Genomic DNA, 16,678 nt, shown 5'->3' on the forward strand with positions numbered 1-16,678 from the left:
TGTCTGCAATTGCTTACAGTGATATAAAGAGCCCTGACACACATCACCATCAATGAGTTTAACTGACAAACAAACAAATTCTTCCCTTATCACTCCTAAACACTTTTTGCATAATAATTTGGAACACAGTGTACATGTGCTTTTCCACAAAACACCAGTGGTTCACGTAGTGAATCTTACAATTTTAACTTGCCAACCGTGGTCTGTATGGAGTTGTTCAATAAAGGGCCCAAAATTAAGATAACATAGATGGGAGAGGTCTCTATGAATAGGAATTCCTAAGTATTTGATACCCTGTGAGGGCCAGGCAAAGGGAAAGTTGGACTGGATGGAATCCTATATGGATTTGGGGAGGGAGACATCGAGGGCCTCAGACTTCGCTGCATTGATTTTAAAATTTGACCATGTAACAAAGTGATCTATTTCAGCCATAACAGCATGGATGGATATATGTGATTGAGTGATATATACTAGGACATCATCAGCAAATAGAGAGCACTTGTACTCGGTGCCTCCCACCTCAATCCACCTAATATTGGGGTTATGGCGAATTGATGAGAGCAGGTGCTCCGTAACTAGGATGTATAAGAGAGGGGACAGAGAACATCCCTGCCTTGTCCCATTGGTGATTGTGAAAGGTGATGAAAATGTTCTGACGCGCCCCCTGGGCCTTGGGACACCCGGAGCCGGACCCTTTTTGGTGGATGCTGGTGGTTGTAGTCTCCGGTTCCGTGGCTCAGGGCGGTCAAACCAGTGGCGGAACTATTTATGTGGTTTTGATGTTTAAATGTCCGACTACGCCACCCGTGGATTGCGGTCAGAGTGAACCGCCGCTCCAGGGCAGACCGCTGAGGCTGGTGTTGTGGGTGCAGCAGAGCGTAGCATAACTCCCCACGGGAGGAGTATAGCCTCAGGGCAGTGTATGCGGAGGATGGGGGTGATGGTGCAGGGCAGCAGCAGTAACGACACGGAGTCAGTGATGCAGTCCAGGGCCTTTACTCACAGTTCTTATTATCCAGACCACGTCTGCAGGTAACGGCTGCCCACGTCGTAATGTGCTCACCAGGTGAGGGGCTCAGACAACTCCCAGATAACTTTGGAGCGCTTCACAGGACCCCCTTTGTGTGTCCTTTGTCTGGCCTTTCTTACCAACCCTTCTGTCCGGCTGCCTCGGGCCTCCTCTTTGTAAACTTGGCGCCAGTTTCCCTGACCCTATGTGGTGCCTTCCTAGCGGGTGTAGCGAGGGGCTGCGCCACATAAAATGTCACAGCCTCCGGTTTCTAGCTGAGGGTCGTTTCCTGCCTCCACTAGTTTCGGGGACCGGTCTCCCCCTTTGGCCTGACCCCTCCACGCAGGTGGATTCGGGCTTGCGGTGGCGACTCGCCCGTCCGCACCCCTGGGATCCCTTCATTCCTCGTTCCTGGAGCCTTCTCCGCTCCTCTTCCTTCCTTCTCCCTCTTCCAGGCCTGGGCCTCTGTTACTAGGCCCGCCTCTGGAGCAGATCTCATGCAGAGCCCCTGCTCCCTGCCACTTCTGCTCAGACTTCTCTGCCCTGAACTAAGATGGTGCCCACCTTTTATACTCCCTTCTCAATGCACCCAGGAACTGCTTCCTCCCTGCTCCTGCACTACAGGGTTCCCCTTCCTCAGTGTTCCCTCCCCCCACTCCAGCCAGGGACAGAGACTGTCGTGCCCATCTCAGGGGCATATTGGTCGCCCTGCCCCACGGCAATGTGGTGTAATGCATGCAGGTGTCGGGTCCTGATCCACACTCCATCCTTACCTGAGAGTGAGATATCACACCTCTGGGTGAGGTGCAATACCTCTGTAGCAACCGGGCCCTCAGGGTAATACAGTTCCATTTATCTTCAGCCTAGGTGACGTATTGCGATACAGGGCCGTGATTTGGGCTATAAAAGGGTCCCCTAGACCCCTACCCCAAGCTTTTTAAGAGAATCATATATGGCGTGCCAGGAGACTCTATGGAATGCTTTCTCAGCATCCAACGAGAGTATCTAATTACAAATTTTTAACTGCATCTAGCCCAGGAAATACTTTGTGCCTAGTAGCAGTGTCTGCTAGTCAGCGGATTATCCCGGCTGTTAAGCAAGCTACACCACCTGTAGTTTTGACACTTAATTTTTTCAAAGGAAATGCTTCGGGACCACGGGATACTCAGTGAAGAGCATCAGGAGGCACCCCAAGGCATAGGGGCTGGGACTGGCAGTAGGATGCCTTGCGGTGGACAGCCGAGCTCGATCCTTATAAAAGCTTTTTAACCGAAGCAGCTTTAGTGGACGCTACTGGAGCTGGAATTACGCGGCTGCTGGCATGAGACTTGCCCTCCAATAGATCCTTGTAAATGGATTTAAAGTATATTCATTCAAATTAGAGAGACAATTTAAATTAAAAAGCTTAGAGCTGCCTCCACCACAGGGGGGCTCGCTCGACCCACCAGCGGACAGGCACCAGTATTGGGAGAGGGGGGCTGGCCGTCAGGGTTCACCGCGGCTCTGGCACAAACCCGGCGACACGGAGGTGGCACGGGCAGGAGCGGACTGAACGTGTCGGCTTCTCACTTTTTGGATTTAAGAAGGGCATGACATGCCTATATCTGTCTCCCCCTCCTTTTACTCCTCCACCTCTTTTCTTTTCGCATGACTATATGTACTTGTCACTTTTCCATGTGTTAGCTGTGTCTTCAGAGCAGTTTGTCAGCTTTTGGACACCTTAGAAGGTGTTTTCTATGTGTTTCTATGTGTTTTTGTTTGCCTGCCATTGGTTTTAATGGTGTTCAAAGATGTTCGACGAACAGTTCGGCGAACATACGGGTGTTCGACGAACCGAACCGAACTCGAACACTACGGGGGTGGCTCAACACTACTGAACAGTCAGGGAGACACTATTACTGTTTTTTTATGTATGTTTGCCTGCCATTGGTTTTAACGGTGTTCGAAGGTGTTCGACGAACAGTTCGACGAACAGTTCGGCGAACACACGGGTGTTCGACGAACCGAACCGAACTCGAACACTACGGGGGTGGCTCAACACTAGTGATCACTTCTGACCTGGGAGGGGACTGATCCCAGTTACTTACAACCCGCAACCTCAGATCTTTACACCCTCCTTATAATATTATTGGCCTCACACAGTCCTCCACACAGAATGATTGGCCCCACAAAATTGGCCAAATATAATCACCTTGCAGACCAGATTTGGCCCATTGGCGCGAGTTTGGCTTGTATGTTTTACACAAAACGACAGGTAGCACCATACCGATTGGAGGTCGTTTTACTGCCCTTTTACACAGGCAGACCAAAGTAATCGATGCACACTGAGCGATCAATTCTAGATCGCTCAGTGCGCATAGGCTGCCATGGTTCTTGGCTGTTAGAATCCTGTTTACACAGGATGACGCACCGCAGAGAATAATGATTTTTTTTTGTGCTGCAAAAAAGACCATTTCCGCCGATGAACAAGTACTTTGCTCGTTTATCAGGTGATCGGCAGCCAGTTTACATGACAAGATAATTGTGAAATGAGTGGTTGTAACAACGCTGATTCACGATTATGTTGCAGTATCAATGCTGTATACCAATGCAACAGAAATGACTTTCTACTATTCCTGCACTACACAGAGGAAGGTATCCTTTTCTCTCAATATTGCCATTTTTTGGTGGCTGAAAGTTTTTTTTTAAAGATTGATTTTGAGCTGGTTGGGATATTCTCAAAAGTTTAATCATAATCACATATCCAGATTCTTTACTGTAAGAGCAGTGAGACTATGGAACTCTTTGTCGAATGATGTCGTAAGGGTTGATTCACTACTAAAATTTAAGAAGGGTATGGATGCCTTTCTTGAGAAATGTATTAGAGGTTATGGGTACAAAATTCCGTGATGAGGAGTTAATCCCGGGAGCTGGTCTGATTGCCTTATGGAGTCGGGAAGGAATTTTTCCCCTAATATGGGTCTATTAGTGTCTGCCCCATGAGGTTTTTGTCTTCCTCTGGATCAACATGTTAGATTATAGGTTGAACTCGATGGACGTAAACAGAGGTGTATCTAGGTCTTCTGGTACCCGGGGCAAGAATTCAGTTTGGCCCCCCCACCTCCAAGCACATATGTAATTTGCACACTAAGGCCACGGCCCCAATTATCAGTATTCAGTCAGTATTTTTTCCTCAGGAGTGGGAGCCAAATCCAGGTGAGGAACAATCAGAGAAAAGGTATCATAGAAACAAGTCACCAATTCTGCATTTATCACCCACTTCTGGTTTTGGCCCCCACTCCTGAGAAAAAATACTGACCGAATACTGACCAAATACTGATAGTGGGACCGTGGCAGTCACGAGCTGACGAGCTGCTCTCCCTATTCTCTCAATATTCAGTGGAAAAAAACTCGTTGTCAGGTGAGTGTCAGTATGAAAATTGCATATGAGTGAAGTGGCCGTGTGATGACTGATGGAAACAGCAAGCTGAGCTAAATCCTGACAGTGAGTACATTATACGCTGTTAGGATTGGCTACAGGGTTTCATTTTACAACTAAAGGGCTCGTCCAGGTTTGAGATGAAAGTCTGCAATCACTCTATGTGACTGTAGGCTTCTGAATTCTCACAGCGCATGCACTGCACACTTTTAGGAGTCTCCCTTACACAAGTATGTGATTTGTATACTTCTGGCCACATTCCGACTAGATGTGTCCAGCCTCACTCAATTCATTTTCATTGAGTGAGGCTACGCATGTCTAGTCGGCATGTGACTGCATGCACAGTACAGACCAAAAGTTTGGACACACCTTCTCATTTAAAGATTTTTCTGTATTTTCATGACTATGAAAATTGTACATTCACACTGAAGGCATCAAAACTATGAATTAACACATGTGGAATTAAATAGTTAACAAAAAAGTGTGAAACAACTGAAAATTAGTGTTCAGAGAGCACTAAAATGCTCAGGTGCTCGAAGCTCTGGCTGAGCTCACCGTGATACTCAGGTGCTCGACCCGAGCAACGAGCCAATGTTAGTCTATGGGAGGCCAGAGCATTTTTTGCGGCGGCACCCCCCGGCAGTCTGTAGAAAGCCTAAAAAGTGCCCAAAACGATAGTGACAGTGCTGAAATGACATGGGGACAGCATGGGGATTGCCCCAGGAAGCATTTCTGACCCCCAGGTCACTGCTGTCAACAACGTGGTCAGAAGTTTTAAGCCACTTTTACAGGCTCATAATAAAACGTTCAAAAACGAAACTGAAAGTGCTTTCCTGTGAAATATGTTAAGGAACTTCCTTTCCAGGGCAAAGACTTGTGTATAAGGTAAAATAAATAACCAAAAACAAAAATACTCCTCCACACCTTGGGCTATGTTCACAAGTACCATTTTTTATGCATTTTTGCACTTTTGTATTGCTTTCAACCGTGACAAATGCATTCACCGGGAAATGTCATTTTAACATTTTACAACCTTATCTGCCCATGTGCTGTGTGACACATGCATACAGTGCTGAAAAGACATGGGAACAGCATGGGGAAGACCCCTGGAAGCATCTCTGACACCCAGGTCACTGCCTAAAAGTGTGCCCATCAGTAGTGATTCTTGCCGCATCAGACTTGCAAGTCCTTGTCCCAGGGCAGTGTTCAATTGTATCTCCCCCAATCCTTGCAATACAAGTGACGCGCCCCCTGGGCCTGTGTTGTGGATGCACGTGTGCGGGAGTACCCGGAGCCGGATCGCTGGGGGTTGTAGTCTTCCGTGGCGGTGACCCGGTCCGTGCCCAGGGCAGTCAAACCAGTGGCTATTTTAGTATTATGATAATTGTCCGACTACGCCACCCGTGGATTGCGGTCAGTGGGGACCGCCGCTGCAGGGCAGACCGCTGAGGCTGGTATTATGTGTGCAGCTTAGAATGGGATGACTCCCCACGGGAGGAGTATAGCCTCAGGGCAGTTAGTGTGGATGATGGGATTGATGGTGTACGAGCGCAGCAGTAATAACTCAGAGTCCGTGCAGTGCAGTTCAGGGTCTTTACTGGTATTATAAAGCAGACCCTCCCGGGAGTACTGGTTAGCAGTAGGGGCCTGGTCAGTCTGTGAGCAAGCAGGATCTCCCCCTGGCCAGGTAGAGTTGTAGGCCTCCCCGTCTATCTGTACTCTTTCCTGGCTACATTGCATTGTGCGGGTAGAAGAAGCCCACGTCCCTGACTATGCCGTGTGGTGCTCACCTGTATGGCCAGTGACTTGGGGCCTCCTGTTAGCCTCCGCTCCACAATGGCGGTGCTGGTCCATTGCTTGTGACCGTGCCTCCGGGCTTCTTTGGCCAGAGGACCTGGAATCCCCTGCCGGTTGGATTCTGCTGCTGGACCTGGATGTCCCCACAGCCTCGGACTCCGTGTCCGGTTTAGTGTCTTCAGCCAAGGCGAGCTATCTAGCTTCCAGCCCCTGGCACTCGCTCCTGCTCCTACAGAGCTCCTAGGTCTTCCTTTCCCTGTGTCTGCTGTCCTCCAGACCCGACTACGTCTCTGTCTGGGACTTCACTCCCTAATCCCGCCCCAGACCCAGTTTTTAAAGGCAGATTCCTCCCCTCCCAGGCCTGGGCGGGCGGTGTTGCATGCTTAGGGCTCCTGACCAGAGAAACCTCCCACTTGCTCTCAGACATAATATTTCTATTACTGTGGCAACCAGACCCCTGGGGTGCCACACAAGTGCAAGTATGCAGCCTGCGCACCCACCCAGCCCCAGGCTGCAAAACCATACAGCTTGCTTGCTTGCACTAGAAATTGGGCCTTTTAGGCATGTGGAGGCGGAATCTGGCCACCACGTCATGGCTGCATCGGCGGCCCGGTATCCAAACTCAGTCCACAGCCGCCCGGTGGCCGGGTGTCCACGCTTGGTCCCCAACCGCCAGGGGGCGGCCGGGTGTCCATAAACGGTCCCCAGCCACCACTATTTGTCCCGGTAACCTTCCCCACACTTTTCTTAGCCTGGCCTGCTTTAAGGCAGCATTGGCCGAGCCCACCAGACAACCAGACTCCTCCAGTGGGCCCTGGCTTCTCCATCAGGGGAGTTGAGAGTGCCAAGGTGAGGAGCATGATGATGATGATAGAAGTTAGCATCTGCTTTGTTTTCTTGGAATGCAAGCGTAAGTGTGCAGCCTGCAACCCACCCACCCCAAGGCTGCAATACCATACTGCTAACTTGCTTGCATTTGAAATTGGGCCTTTTAGGCATGTGGAGGCGGAATCTGGCTACCACGTCATGGGTGCGTCGGCGGCCTGGTATCCATACTCAGTCCCTAGCCGCCCGGCGGCTGGGTGTCCATGCTTGGTCCTCAGCTGCCAGGGGGCAGCCGGGTGTCCATAAACGGTCCCCAGCCACTCCTATTTGTCCCGGTAATCTTCCCCACACTTTTCTTAGCCTGGCCTGCTTTAGGGCAGCATTGGCCGAGCCCACCAGACAGCCAGACTCCTCCGGAGGGCCTTGGCTTATCCATCAGGGGAGTTGAGAGTGCCAAGGTGAGGAGCATGATGATGATGATAGAAGTTAGCATCTGCTTTGTTTTTTTGGAATGCAAGCGTAAGTGTGCAGCCTGCCACCCATCCACCCCCAGGCTGCAATACCATACTGCTAGCTTGCTTGCACTTGAAATTGGACCTTTTAGGCATGTGGAGGCAGAATATGGGCACCACGTCATGGTTGCGTCGGTGGCCTGGTATCCATACTCAGTCCCCAGCCGCCCGGCGGCCGGGTGTCCATGCTTGGTCCCCAGCCTCCAGGGGGCGGCCGGGTGTCCATACTCGGTCCCCAGCAACTCCTATTTGTCCCGGTAATCTTCCCCACACTTTTCTTAACCACCATCTGCCACATCTTGTGCATCCGCGGCCTCTTCATCCTCTGTGACTGGGGGGACAGCAGTCACACCTGTTTTGGGACGCAGACCTGCCACCTCTTTACCCACAACAGCCAGCGTGATTGGCAGGTCATCATTTTCTTTGGAGGTGGTAACACCAGCTGGTGTTGAGCGCTGTCCGACATCGATAGCACCACCTTTGGATCAAGGCAACCTAACATGTCCGCCTGCATCTTCCTCACATACCGGCAGTTTGCCGGGGACACCCTTCTCAACCCCGTCTAAGCACAACAGCCAGCCCTCGGTCCCTCAGATGTGGACAAGTAAAAGACCATTTCCTCCTAGCCATGAGAAAGCTAAGAGGTTGAATTTCACCATCTGCAAGCTCTTGGCTACAGAAATGCTTCCTTTCCGCCTGGTGGACACAGAGGATTTTCGAGACCTTATGTCCGTCGCAGTGCCCCAGTACCAGATGCCCAGTCGGCACTGCTTCTCAAAGAAAGGTGTGCCTGCGCTCCACCAGCATATCGCACACAACATCACCGCTTCTTTAAGAAACTCTGTGTGTGACAGGGTGCATTTCACCCCAGACACTTGGACGAGTAGGCATGGACAGGGGCGTTACATGTCGCTGACTGGGCACTGGGTAACTATGGTGACAGCAGGACAAGGGGCTGCTGTCCAAGTCTTGCCGTCCCCACGAGTTGTGCGTCAATCCTCTTTAGCTCAAAGTTCCTCCACTGCTTCTGCCTCCTCAACCTCCTCTCGGTCCTCCACCTGCACCCAAAGCCTGTCTGGTCATGCCACAAGCTTTCTAACTGCGCAGAAGGGATCCTGCACACCTCCTTACTATGCTGGCAGCAGGTCTCAACGTCATCAGGTGGTTTTTACTTTGAAATGTCTGGGAAATGTGAGTCACACAACTGAGGAGTTGTGGTCAGCTCTGGAGAACCAGTTTCATGAATGGTTGTCTCCACTGGACCTGAAACCAGAGAAGGCCGTGTGCGACAATGCTGCAAACCTGGGTGCGGCCCTTCGCCGGGGCAGTGTCACACACGTGCCTTGTATGGCTCACGTGTTGAACCTGGTTGTCTAGCAATTTTTAGCCCACTATCCCCGACTAGATGGCCTTCTGCAGAGGGCACGGTCACTGTGTGCTCACTTCCGCCGTTCGCATCCCGCAGCTGAGCGACTTACATCTCTACAGAAGTCTTTGGGCCTGCCACTTCACCGGCTAAAATGCGATGTGCCTACCCAGTGAAATTCAACTCTGCACATGTTGCAGCGACTGTGGCAGCACCGACAAGCCCTGGTGCAATACGTTCTGACGTATAGCCTGGGCCAACGAGATACAGAGGTGGGGCAAATCACGCTGGAGGAGTGGTCTCAGATCATGGACCTATGCACCCTTCTGCACAGTTTTGAAATGACGACGAAGATGTTTAGTGCTGACGATGCCATTATCAGCATGACTATTCCGGTGATTTACATGCTGGAGCACATGTTAAACAGAATTCGGAGTCAGGTGGTGGCACAAGAGGAGGTGGAGGAAGTAGAGGAGGAGGAGTTGTATGTGGAAGGGCTAACATCTGCAAGGTCCAGACGGTCGGCAGCACCAAGGCGGCAAGCATGTGAGGGTGGGGAGATGGCTTTACCAGGGCGCATGGTAGCAGCCAAACTAGTGCGGAAGGTGCAGGAGCCCAGGAAGAAGTGGAGGACGAACTGATGGAAGACTCATCAGATGAGGGAGACCTTGATCACATTTCTGTTGTGCGACGTTGGGAGGAGAGGACAGAGGAAGGAAGCATGATTGTTACCTCGCCACCAACACAACAGGGACTTGGTGCTCCTGGATGCGCAAGACACATGAGTGCCTTCTTGCTGCACTACCTGCAACATCACCCTCAAATTGTGAGAATTAGAAATAATCCTGACTACTGGGTTGCCACACTGTTAGATCCCCGGTACAAAAGTAAATTTTCAGAAATTATTCCTGCCATAGAAAGGGATGCACGCATGCAGGAGTATCAGCAGAGACTGTTGCAGAATCTTACATGTGCTTTTCCAAAAAATACCAGTAGTGCACGTAGTGAATCTCACAGTTCCAACTTGCCAACCGTGGGACCGTCGAGTGTTCAGCACTCAAAAAGTAACACAAACACAGTATCTGCGGGTAACATCAATTTTGCGGAATCATTTCACCACTTTTTTAGCCCATCCTTTGCAAGGTCACAGGAGACAAGAAGTCTGACACATAGTCAACGCCTAGAGACGATGGTACAGGATTATCTCCAAGTAAACATTGAAGCCATGACTGTGTCACTGGACCCTTGCTCTTTTTGGGCTTCCAATCTGGATAAATGGCCGGAGCTTGCCACTTACGCCTTGGAGATCTTGTCATGCCCCGCAGCCAGCATTCTGTCTGAACGTGTGTTCAGCGCTGCTGGTGGTGTGCTGACAGATAAGCGCACGCGGCTCTCCACTGATAATGTAGACAGACTCACGTTCATAAAGATGAACAAATCATGGATCCGAAACGACTTTTCTACCCCTGTGTCATCCTGGGGAGAGTAAAAGATGGATGATTTGTTAAAATCACCTCACCAACCGTTTTAAGATTTAAAATTACTAATCATGTTTATCTGTATCTTGGCTGGAAAATAATTTGGGCTTTGCAGCAGTGTGCAGTACTGATTCTATTAGGCCATCTATACTAAGCTCCACCAGATTTAAAATTAATAATCATGTTTATCTGTATCTTGGCTGGAAAATAATTTGGGCTTTGTAGCAGTGTGCAGTACTGATTCTATTAGGCCATCTATACTAAGCTCCACCAGATTTAAAATTAATAATAATTTTTAGCTGCATCTAGCCCGGAAAATAATTTTGGGGCTTCTAGATGCGCAAGACACATGAGTGCCTTCTTGCTGTACTACCTGCAGCATGACCCTCAGATTGTCAGAATTCGAAGTAATCCTGACTACTGGGTTGCCACACTCTTAGATCCCCCACACTCTTCGATCAACCTTTTCATTTTAATAAAGAACAAAAAAATGGTCATTTTTGAAATTATAAGCATTAGCAGGTTATTACAAACTGAAATCAAACAGTTTTCAACTCAAAACTTTATTCTAGGTGATGTTACATTTGCACATAGGACCCCTTGTTCGAAAGGAGCTTCTGAACTGTCTCGTCCATTGAATTTGTCAGGTTTTGGATGGTTTCTGCTTCAATTGTTTTGCATGAGGACTGAATACCCTCCCAGAGCTGTTGCTTAGATGTGAACTGCCTCCCGCCATCATAGACACTCCTTTTGATGATGCTCCAGAGGTTCTCAATGGGGTTGAGGTCAGGGGAGCATGGGGGTCACACCATAAGTTTGTCCCCTTTTATGCCCATATCAGCCAGAGATGCAGATGTGTTATGCGCAGCATGAGACGGTGCATTATCATGCATGAAAATAATCTTGCTGTGGAATACACGGTTCTTCTTCTTGAACCATGGCAGGAAGTGCTGTTTGAGAAACTCCACATACATTATGGAGTTCATATTTAACCCTTCAGGGATCCTAAAGGGGCCGACAATCTCTCTCCCCATGATTCCAGCCCAAAACATTACTCCACCTCCTCCTTGTTGGCACTGTAGCCGTGTTTGCGTGGGGTGTCCATCAACCAGCCATCCTCCACTCCATCCATCTGGACCATCGAGCGTTGCACGGCACTCATCGGTGAACAAAACAGTTTTGAAGTCAGTCTTCATGTATTGTTTGGCCCACTAGAGCCGTTTCTGTTTGTGTGCAGTGGATAGAGGAGGTCGACAGGATGGCTTACGCACAGCTGCAAACCTCTGAAGGACTCTGCATCTTGTTGTTCGGGGGACATTGGAGGCACCAGCAGGTTCAAAAACTTGTCTGCTGCTATGACAAGGCTTTTTTGCTGCTGCTCTTTTAACGTGACGTAATTGCCTGTAGGAAAGAGTCCTCAATTTTACCTTATCAGCACGCACACGTGTGTACTATGAATCAGCTACATACTTCTTGATTGTGCGATGATCAGGATGAAGTGTCTTGGCAATGTTGATTGTAGTCATGCTTTGACCTAAACACTCCACAATTTGTTGCTTCTCAGCAGCCGACACATCCTTTTTCTTTCCCATTTTGGCAGAAAATGTAGGCTGCTTAATAATGTGGGACAGCCTTCTTAAGTAGTCTTGCCTTTCATTGGACACACCTGCCAAACTAATTAGCACAGCTGTCTGCAATTGCTTACAGTGATATAAAGAGCCCTGACACACATCACCATCAATGAGTTTAACTGACAAACAAATAAATTCTTCCCTTATCACTCCTAAACACTTTTTGCATAATAATTTGGAACACAGTGTACATGTGCTTTTCCACAAAACACCAGTGGTTCACGTAGTGAATCTTACAGTTCTAACTTGCCAACCGTGGTCTGTATGGAGTTGTTCAATAAAGGGCCCAAAATTAAGATAACATAGACTGGAGAGGTCTCTATGAATAGGAATTCCTAAGTATTTGATACCCTGTGAGGGCCAGGCAAAGGGAAAGTTGGACTGGATGGAATCCTGTATGGATTTGGGGAGGGAGACATCGAGGTCCTCAGACTTCGCTGCATTGATTTTAAAATTTGACCATGTAACAAAGTGATCTATTTCAGCCATAACAGCATGGATGGATATATGTGATTGAGTGATATATACTAGGACATCATCAGCAAATGCTGAGCACTTGTACTCGGTGCCTCCCACCTCAATCCACCTAATATTGGGGTTATGGCGAATTGATGAGAGCAGGTGCTCCGTCACTAGGATGTATAAGAGAGGGGACAGAGGACATCCCTGCCTTGTCCCATTGGTGATTATGAAAGGTGATGAAAATGTTCTGACGCGCCCCCTGGGCCTTGGGACACCCGGAGCCGGACCCTTTTTGGTGGATGCTGGTGGTTGTAGTCTCCGTGGCGGCGACCCAGTTCCGTGGCTCAAGGCAGTCAAACCAGTGGCAGAACTATTTATGTGGTTTTGATGTTTAAATATCCGACTACGCCACCTGTGGATTGCGGTCAGAGTGAACCTCCGCTGCAAGTCAGACCGCTGAGGCTGGTGTTGTGGGTGCAGCTGAGCGTAGTATAACTCCACATGGAGGATTATAGCCTCAGGCAGTGTATGCGGAGGATGGGGGTGATGGTGCAGGGCAGCAGCAGTAACGACACGGAGTCAGTGATGCAGTCCAGGGCCTTTACTCACAGTTCTTATTATCCAGACCACTTCTGCAGGTAACGGCTGCCCACATCGTAATGTGCTCACCAGGTGAGGGGCTCAGACAACTCCCAGATAACTTTGGAGCACTTCACAGGACCCCCTTTGTGTGTCCTTTGTCTGGCCTTTCTCACCAATGCTTCTGTCCGGCTGCCTCGGGCCTCCTCTTGGTAAACTTGGCGCCAGTTTCCCTGACCCTATGTGGTGCCTTCCTAGCGGGTGTAGCAAGGGGCTACGCCACATAAAATGTCACAGCCTCCGGTTTGTAGCTGAGGGTCGTTTCCCGCCTCCACTAGTTTCGGGGACCGGTCTCCCCCTTTGGCCTGACCCCTCCACGCAGGTGGATTCGTGCGTGTGGTGGCGACTCGCCCGTCCGCACCCCTGGGATCTCTTCGTTCCTCGTTCCTGGAGCCTTCTCCACTCCTCTTCCTTCCTTCTCCCTCTTCCAGGCCTGGGCCTCTGTTACTAGGCCCGCCTCCGGAGCAGAGCTCATGCAGAGCCCCTGCTCCCTGTCACTTCTGCTCAGACTTCTCTGCCCTGAACTAAGATGGTGCCCACCTTTTATACTCCCTTCTCAATGCACCCAGGAACTGCTTCCTCCCTGCTCCTGCACTACAGGGTTCCCCTTCCTCGGTGTTCCCTCCCCCCACTCCAGCCAGGGACAGGGACTGTCGTGCCCATCTCAGGGGCATATTGGTCGCCCTGCCCCACGGCAATGTGGTGTAATCCAGGTGTCAGGGTCCTGATCCACACTCCATCCTTACCTGAGAGTGAGATATCACACCTCTGGGTGAGGTGCAATACCTCTGTAACAACCGAGCCCTCGGGGTGCTACAGTTCCATTTATCTTCAGCCTAGGTGACGTATTGCGATACAGGGCCGTGATTTGGGCTATAAAAGGGTCCCCTAGACCCCTACCCCAAGTTTTTTAAGAGAATAATATATGGTGTGCCAGGAGACTCTATGGAATGCTTTCTCAGCATCCAACGAGAGTATCTAATTACAAATTTTTAACTGCATCTAGCCCAGGAAATACTTTGTGCCTAGTAGCAGTGTCTGCTAGTCAGCGGATAATCCCAGCTGTTAAGCAAGCTACACAACCTGTAGTTTGGACACTTAATTTTTTCAAAGGAAATGCTTCGGGACCCCGGGATACTCAATGAATAGCATCAGGAGGCACCCCAAGGCATAGGGGCTGGGACTGGCGGTAGGACGCCTTGCGGTGGACCGCCGAGCTCGATCCTTATAAAAGCTTTTTAACTGCAGCAGCTTTAGTGGACGCTACTGGAGCTGTAATTACGCGGCTGCTGGCATGAGACTTGCCCTCCAATAGATCCTTGTAAAAGGATTTAAAGTGTATTCATTCAAATTAGAGAGACAATTTAAATTAAAAAGCTTAGAGCTGCCTCCACCACAGGGGGGCTCGCTCGACCCACCAGCGGACAGGCACCAGTATTGGGAGAGGGGGCTGGCCGTCAGGGTCCACCGCGGCTCTGGCACAAACCCGGCGACACGGAGGTTGCACGGGCAGGAACGGACTGGCCGTGTCGGCTTCGCACTTTTTTGGTTTTAGAAGGGCATGACATGCCTATATCTGTGTCTCCCCCTCCTTTTACTCCTCCACCTCTTTTCTTTTCGCATGACTATATGTACTTGTCACTTTTCCATGTGTTAGTTATGTCTTCTGAGCAGTTTTTCAGCTTTTGGACACCTTTGAAGGTGTTTTCTATGTGTTTCTATGTGTTTTTGTTTGCCTGCCATTGGTTTTAACGGTGTTCAAAGATGTTCGACGAACAGTTCGGCGAACATACGGGTGTTCGACGAACCGAACCGAACTCGAACACTACGGGGGTGGCTCAACACTACTGAACAGTCAGGGAGACACTATTACTGTTTTTTTATGTAAAAAAGGCCAAAAGCTGGATAATACTGTGATTTGAACTGTGGAACTGCAAAACCAAACTTATAGTTATCTGGCCTACACCAGAATATTTTAAACAGATATATTTGTGTCTGAACAGTCAGGGAGACACGATTGCTGTGTTTTTTATGTAAAAAAGGCCAAAGGCTGGATAATACTGAGATTTGAACCGTAGAACTGCAAAACCAAACTTCTAGTTATCTGGCCTACACCAGAATATTTTAAACAGATATATTTGTGTCTGAACAGTCAGGGAGACACTATTACTGATTTTTTTTATGTAAAAAAGGCCAAAAGCTGGATAACACTGAGATTTGAACCGTGGAACTGCAAAACCAAACTTCTAGTTATCTGGCCCACACCAGAATATTTTAAACAGATATATTTGTGTCTGAACAGTCAGCGAGACACTATTACTGTTTTTTTTAATGTAAAAAAGGCCAAAAGCTGGATAATACTGAGATTTGAACTGTTGAGCTGCAAAACCAAACTTCTAGTTACCTGGCCTACACCAGAATATTTTAAACAGATATATTTGTGTCTGAATAGTCAGGGAGACACTATTACTGTTTTTTTTTTTTATGTAAAAAAGGCCAAAAGCTGGATAATACTGAGATTTGAACCGTGGAACTGCAAAACCAAACTTCTAGTTATCAGGCCTACACCAGAATCTTTTAAACAGATATATTGGTGTCTAAACAGTCCTAGACTCACTCAATTTTATTTTTTTGGGGGGGGAAATACCAAAAGGTTAATAAGACGTGTATTTATACAGTCTGACTGAGGAAAAAAAAAAACAGGATTTAGATGAAAAAAAAAGGATTTTTCCTGGCCCCTGAGACTGGGGGATAAGTCTAGCAATTTGACCAGCAGGAGCACACAGGACTGTAATGCACTGTTTGTTGGTATAACCACTGCATCTCCTATACAGCCTGCCTGCCTGCCTGATGTCTGGGATGGATATTAGTCCTGAGAAGGACTGTTTGTTTGATTTGGCAGCCTTTAGAGACCCTACACTAACTATTTCGCACTATATATCTCTCCCTAACTCAGCAGCACTCTCCCTACACTGTCTGATCCCGGGCGACTGTGTCCAAGATGGCGGTGCCCGGTTTTAAATACTCGAGGTGACGGTGTGCGGCCAGCCAATCACTGTAATGCCCACAACCAAGATGGCTGCGGCATTACAGTGACTGGCTGGCAATCCCTGCATGTTCATTGGCTCTATAAAGAGCACCAAACGTGCAGGGCGGAGACCCAAGCTCCCGCCCGAGTAACCCGGAAATGCTCGGTGCTCGCCGAACATCCCGAGTAGCGAGATGCACGGGCGAGTACCGAGCAGTGTCAAGCATGCTCGCTTAACACTACTGAAAATATGTCTTATATTCTAGTTTTTTCAAAGTAGCCACCTTTTGCTTTGATGACTGCTTTGCACACTCTTGGCATTCTCTTGATGAGCTTCAAGAGGTAGTCACCGGAAATGGTTTTCACTTCACAGGTGTGCCCTGTTAGGTTTAATAAGTGGGATTTCTTTCCTTATAAAGAGGGTTGGGACCATCAGTTGTGTTGTGCAAAAGTTTGGTGGATACATAGCTGATAGTCCTACTGAATAGACTGTTAGAATTTGTATTACGGCAA

This window comes from Phyllobates terribilis, unplaced genomic scaffold (genome assembly GCF_046119375.1).
Source record: "Phyllobates terribilis strain yellow unplaced genomic scaffold, ASM4611937v1 Scaffold_4__5_contigs__length_816908805, whole genome shotgun sequence".
In the NCBI taxonomy this organism is placed as follows: Eukaryota; Metazoa; Chordata; class Amphibia; order Anura; family Dendrobatidae; genus Phyllobates; species Phyllobates terribilis.